Source organism: Gallinula chloropus, assembly GCF_964237585.1.
Source record: "Gallinula chloropus genome assembly, chromosome: 31".
NCBI lineage: Eukaryota > Metazoa > Chordata > Aves > Gruiformes > Rallidae > Gallinula > Gallinula chloropus.
The window spans coordinates 2,344,913-2,351,992 of record NC_140116.1 but is presented as its reverse complement, the minus strand read 5'-3'; positions in this window follow the sequence as shown (position 1 = coordinate 2,351,992).

Genomic DNA, 7,080 nt, shown 5'->3' with positions numbered 1-7,080 from the left:
CTCTCTCTCTCTCCGGTGACATGGCGCAAGACAAGCTGACGTATCCCTCTGCCTTCTGCTTGTTTCATCCAGGACTAAGACTTCCTGGCAGAGAGGAGCGAGTGAATCAGAGGAGAGAGCTGGAGCAGGAAATACAGCTGCCAGGCTGACTCAGCGTGGCTTCCCGCTCCAACCTTGGAGAGATAGGAGCTGTGAGAGGTGTTAATGTTTAACTCCACTTGATATCCCCTTACTTAGCAAAAGGCACCTGAGACTCATCAGCTTTGTGTAGAAGAAATTTTGCTTCGCCAGGAGCTGGGCTGGTGACAGAACCACCGCGGTCAGGTCATTGATTGTGCCTTTCAAAAGGCAATTAAGTCCAAAGGGCCTCACAAGGTATGATAAACTCCAGGAAATAGATGGATACAACCCAGGGCATTAATCAGTTCCTCTCCCCAGCCTTGTACTTTGCTGAGAATGCCAACTTGGCATTCATAGGTTGACATGCTCAGTAAGGAAAAGCTCGTTAGTTTTTGAGAAATGATCTCCACAGGGGTGCTGCAGAGCCACCTGCCACTCAGCCTTTTTGCTCTCCTCTCCTCCTCCATCTCTCATTCTTCCTTCCCAGGGATATTTAAATCTTTACATGGCTGTCTTGGTGAGGTGGAGCATATGATGCCTAAAAGGCTGGGCGAGGACCCTAGGCTTTAATCCCAGCTCTGGTTGCTCAACAGCTATTTCGGATTCCTCTTCCTCACTTCAGCCACTGTAAAGTGGGAACAGTGCTTCCTGAACCTCTCTTACTGCAAGAGTCACCTAATGAGTGCTAATTAGGAAGATCCACAAACAAATCACTAGATTAGTGGTTATGAAATACTTGCTAGAGGACTGCTTAGTGGAGCCTCTCAGGTGGGAGTCCAGGCTTACATGCTCGAAAGGCTCGACTCAAACTGCTGATGCCAAGAACAGCCATGAGCTGCCAGGAAAGGGCTCTACAAGAATCACTCAGCAGTTCTGGCTTTGTCTCACAGAGAACATACATCCTGCAGGGAATCCATTCATCCCTTCTATTTGTTGCCTTCACAATAGGGAAGAAATCCATAACTGTGTTCATCAGGTAGATCCGATATCTTTCTCAGTCCCCAAGAGGGCTGAATGAGAATGAATTCTCTAATTCAAGGGGGAAAAAAAGAAAGAAACTGTGAGTGTCTGAGAATGAAAGAGCTCACTCACAGCAAGCAACCACATGGTTAAAGTTACCTGCTGGAAAAAAGGGGCTTGCAACCCCCCAGGAGGGGAGATCAGGCTGGCCTGATGGTACTGGTGCTACTAGGAAATTGTGCTGCTGTACTGGGGGGAGGTTTGGATTCTTTCTTCATGAAGTTACAGCAGCTTTTGCTTTGTAAGCCTCCAACGTGCAGTGCTATAATAAACCATCTGTGCTGAGACCTGACTTGTACAGTAGAGTCATGAGCGAGCTGGAAAAAAGAGGTAAGCAATGAAGTGACAAAGTTTACTGAGGATACAGAATTATCCAGGATATGCAAACCGAGTGGAAAGAGCTAGAGAAGGATCTCACAAGACTGAGTATGTGGGCATTCAAACCACTAACAAACACGGAGATGCAGAGGCAAAGCGAACCCAACCACAGCTCAGCAATGATGGGGGTCTAAATTCACTATTCCCACTCAGAAAAGAGACCAGGGAATCGTTAGGTGGTACCCAACCCTGCACTCACTGATGGTGAGCAACAAGAAGTATTTTTAAAAAGGAACACAATGTTGAAATAAACCCCCCCTGCACTGCTCTTGTAGGATACCACCACACATCTGTATTGTGCTTCACTCACAGATTAAGGTTTGTTTTTCTTGGTTGAGGTGAAACATGTGCCATTGGGAAGGAGCAATCCCAGAGTCCTAAACTGTCTGCCTGAATGACAGCTTAGAAAGGGTGCTGGCATCTGCCAGGGGCAGCGTAAAGTCACTGAGACTTCAAAGATACTAAGTCATGTCTTCTCACTTTCTGGCATAGCAGCTTTCCTTAGGGCTCCAAGCTTCACTGCATCCAATACAGATGTGTGATTGCCTCCCTTAGCAAAGTCATTCCATTGTACTTTAATGCTGCTTGTAGTTCTCTCTTGCTGTGGCTTTAGTAAAAAACAAAAAGGGAATGTCAGGACTGACTGACTATGCTTGGAAATGGAAGTAAAATTCCAGTTTAATCACTGATTAAACAAACCACTGGTGCTGCTGCTGGGAGGGGTTACACGAAGTTCACTGGTTGGGTGGAGATCTCAAAAAACAAACAGCAGAAAAAAAGCCATGTGGGTGTCTGAGCATTGTGGTACCCCTGGGTATTTCTTCAGTGGCTGCCTTACCCTATCTGCCAGTGCTGGGCCTCTTCTGTGGGAAGCTCAGCAGCCCCGACAATCAGAGAATCACTCCGAGAATGCAGACTCCCCCAGGAAGCATTACTACGCCAAAAGAGAGACACTGAGATGAAATATCAAAAAAGGGAGGACTGAGAAGACAGAAGATATCTCCTTGGATTCTCCTCTCTGGTATAAATCTAGGAGAAGAGTTGTGTTCTATTGCTCTAAGAGGAACACAAGGAAAGATGCTTCCCTTGAAAAAAAACCCAAGCACCATAAACGTGTTAATAATTACACCTGAGATTGTTTTCCCAGAACAGGCTGCTCATATCTTATTGACTTGTCACCCTCTACACCTACAATTCACAATCACCTTTATTACCAGCCAGAAAGCACATTTTAAATCAATGCTGAGCTCAGAGCTGTCAGCTGTGACTCAGAAAAGAGGTTCCAGCACTATTGCTGATAAGTTCTCTGAAGCCACTGGCTCAGGGGGCGGCAGCTGCCAAAAAAATGCCAGCTGAACGTTGGGTGCTTTCAGGAAGGATGCAGGTGTGAGGTCAACATCCTCAGTCTGCTTTTATAGAAATCCTCAGGGGTGGAGTTACAGAGGGTCCAGAGGAGGGGAGGAATGAGCTGTCTTTATAAGGAGTGACCAAGAGGGCTGGGACACTTCAATTTAAAGAGAAGGTACCTGAGAGGGGTCTTATTAAGGTTTAGAGTCATGAAAGTGGTAGAGCAAGTGAAAGCAGACTGCATATTCACAGCATCTTGCTACAGAAGAACATGGAGAGCACTTTGAAACTACAGGATTAGTTTAAAAGGGAAGAAAGTCCTTTTTGACACGTCTGGATTACATAAACTCACAAGCAACAGGTCTGTAAATGGCTGCTAAAAGGGCACTCCACTATATTCAGGATGCTGGAAACGGGACAGCAGCAAGTGCCCGGGCTCACATGCTTGCTCAAACAGCATCTCCTTGGGTGTCACCACTGGAGACAGGCTGCTGGGCTAGAGGTGTCATTGGCCTGACCCAGGGGGATGTTTTTAACACTTTGAGGTGAATCCTGAAAACCTTATACACGCCTGAGGTAATGTGGTATCTTCTACCTGCTGCTGTCACCTGCCTCCCAGCCCATCCTTGTACATGTGCAATGCTGCACGCTACCCTACATACATTAGATGTATGCAAGTCTTAGAAGGATCCCTTCTCTAAGTACACACTCATAAAGGATGACGACTTCCCTCTTTGGAAATCCTTAGGTCTGCTGCAATGACATTTTCTGTGTAAGCCTGAGGCACAACCAATTCCTGCAGCGTTTCTACAGATGGGGCTGCCCATGGGTAAAGTGGAAATGGCTTGTTAAAAGTGCCTAAACATTGGTGTCATCCGAGATGCTCCACAGTGCTCCCATCACCTGGAAAAAAAATAAGAGGGAGAAGCCAGTTCACAAAGGTGCAAGCCTGTGGTGGACCTGTGCTGCACCAACCAGCCCTGGGGTGATGTCTCAGGCAGTCGAGGGTGTCCGGAATGGCAGCAGATACCTCTGCTTAGGCGACTGAATCAAGCCTGAAAGGTCCCACTCACATAACCTAGATTAAACATGCCATTTCCTGTATAAGCCACGCATTTAATAACAGCACATACAAATATATGACATCCTCTAATAACAGCGTCACATCTGCTCCTGCTGGCCATGCCTCCAGCACACAGATCCCTGTGCCATTTGTTTTAAGCTGCGAAGCCTGTAATTGATGGAGCTGGGCCCTGCTTTTTACCAGAATGACTTAATTTCACGTGTCAACGTTGAGATGATCCTAAAAGTAACACCGGCACATTAATTTTAACTGATTAATTTAACTTCCTGTCTTAATGGGCAGGAGATTGGATGGAGGCTCATCGTGTGGAAGAACAAGGCGGTTGGGAATTCGGGACGGCTGGAAGTAGATCAGGCTGTAGGGATGACAAAGGCCTGAGTAACCAGAGCGGTGAGGAGGCTCAGCACTCATCACACACAAGTTGTTTGCTGAGTGTAGCGCTTCACAGGCGGTGAAGAGTAACAGGGGAAGGAAAAGAAAACCCTCAAAGGCTCTTCCCAAAGCGTCTCGTTCAGATCTACGTCTGGAGGAGCCGCTGGGGAGCCAGCGGGCACTCACGCCACGCAGGGTTTCCAGTATCGCAGGGATGTGGGCGGCCTAGTTGGGCTTCTTGGGGCTTTTTGGGCTTGGGAAAAGCCTTTTTGGGCTTGGGAAAAGCCTTGTTTGATCTTGTTTGCAAACACACCGAGGCTGCAGGGCCCCCAAAGCCTCTCGCAGGCATTCCTCTGCCTCACACAGCCCTTCTCTTGCCCGGCGTGGGGTCGCTTCTGGAGAGGAGCCGCAGCCCCGAGCCCCAACCCGCCCTTGCGTATCAGCCGCAGAGACACACTGGGAGCCCCGTTTCTTCGCAGGCAGAAGCCACCCGCTCCCTCAGCCCCGCCGGCTGGCAGCCGGGGAATGAGGGGGAGACCCCGGCGATGGGCCGGGGCGGGCCGGGGCCTGGAGCGGGGCGGGCCCAGGGCGGGCTCGGGGCAGGGCCGGGCCGGGCCGGGGCCTGGAGCGGGGCGGGCCCGGGGCGGGGCCGGCGGGACTGCCCGGTACCGCCTGCGGCTCGACCGTGCAGTCGCCGTTTCAGCCGCGACAGGTGCGTGCGGGACCCGCCTCCCGGCCGCCTCAGGTGCGTGGGGGGGGAGGAGGCCTCGGGCCGGCGGGGGCTCTGTCAGCCGGGCAGCGGGTGGCTCCCGCCGGGCCGGTGAGACGCGCGGGGTTGAGTCGGCCCCCGGAGCCCGTCGCTCGTCCTCGGGTCCCAGCGCGACCCCGCGGGCTTCCCCTCTCGAGCCCCGGTGCCGCCCGTTTATGGGGGGGGGGGAGGAATACAGCGGGACCCGGTGGGCTCGCACGGGCCGGGGCCGAGCGGGATGAGCCGGCGGCGGCGCGTCCCGGGAGCTGCGCGGCCCGACGCCTGCCCGTGGCGGGGCAGCGGGGCCCGCTCGGGCCCGTGGCAGGACCCGGGCCTCCCGTAGCGGGGGGGGGGGGAGGAATGAATCCCGGGGTGCCGGTTCTCCCTGCCGCGATTCCGCGTCCTGCCCCGGTGCCCGGGCAGCGCCGGGCTCACCCCTCGGTGCAGCAGCTGCCCTGTTCCGCCGGCTCCAGCCACCTCCCGTAAGGCAGCCAGTTCCGCCTCGGGGCAGGTGTCAGTAACACGTTTTTCCTCCAGGAGCTGTCAGATAGATGGATTGTTACTCTATGGCTGGACTCATAGTGAAAGGGAGTGAAGTTTGGGGCGTTCCAGGGGCTAAATCCCAGTCCTTCCCTTCCTTAACATCCTGCGCCTTCCCTTTCGCCTCCTCCGGACGCCAAGATAACCCGTCTGTGGCGACGTGCAGGGTGCTCGTGGGTTAAACCTTAACACGTGTGATAAAAGAGACGACTCCTTGAAATGCCTTGGAACAGGTTATTCAGCAAGAGCAGCAAAAGAATCTGCGTGCCCAGATGGGAAAGTGCTAAGGACGAGGAGTGGCGTTAAAAAGGCAGGAGCACAGATTTCAGGGCGTCGTGGTGTTCTGGTTTATGTCCTTTTTTTTAATAGCAAGATTCCCAATATGCCACTGAACTTGATGTTTGGCCATCTGAGCAGTCGCTGCTGCCTTTGTAAAGACTTTGTGCCACAAGGGGCCCAATTGTCCCGCTGTACCTGCGGCTACGATGGAGAAAACTCTCGGGAAGCTGAAGAAAAACACACACACACCTGCAGCCAGTGATGGCTAGAAGCTGTGGTGCTACGTTTGGGCAGCAAAACTGGCCTTGTTGTTGTCACAGTTGAAGTAGGTTTATGTCTTCTTGGTACTGAAGCTGTCTGTCCATGTAAGGTGCGTGTCAATGAGCAACCTGTTGCCTCTGCCAAGGGAGGCTTCCAGTGACTGTTGCTGCTTCCTGGGTAAAACTGACTCTTGTTTTGTGATGGGCAGTTTAAACCATGAAGTGGGGGCTTCAGGCGATCTCCCTTTGGCTCAAGATTAATCATAAACCAAAGTTTAAACTGGAGCATTACATGGCTGGATCGGAATTCTTTGTTAACGTGGACATGTATTTTTTCAGGAGTAAATTCCACCTCTAATCTCTGTTGATGTCTCCTGTGGCTTTATTAAATCTCTGTGCTAAATATTAGCTGCTGGGCCTCCACATCCTCCAAGCATGGAAACTCTCCTTAATTTCTAGGTGCAATGTGCTTTTTTTAAAAAGGGAGAGAACTGAGCACACCTCCTGTTCCCATCACATCCTTTTTCCTTTGTGGATGGCCACTTGTGCAGCTGGCAGAAGCTGGTAACTGTGTTAAGTCAGCCAAATGGAGAGGGTCCTTCTCCTGTCTGGTGGGGGGAAAAGCTGGCAGCTTAACAGAAGAGGGTGATGTGGTGATGCAAAATGTTTTCAAGGAAGCATGGATTTCAGAAGGTAGCTCTTCTGACCAGCAAGACAAACTCTGGAGGGGTGATGGATGGATTTCAGGGGCTGCCTGAAGTGGGAGATGCGAGTCTGGAGCTGCAGTAAGCTGTGCCACTGGAACACCGTAACGTTGATAAGTAGTAACTTCTAACAGCACCGTCTGAATCACTGTCTTGAAGAAACACGTCCTGGCATGGTGCATCATTGCCTGCATCACACCAGGTGAAATAAGGAATGTCAGAGGAAGT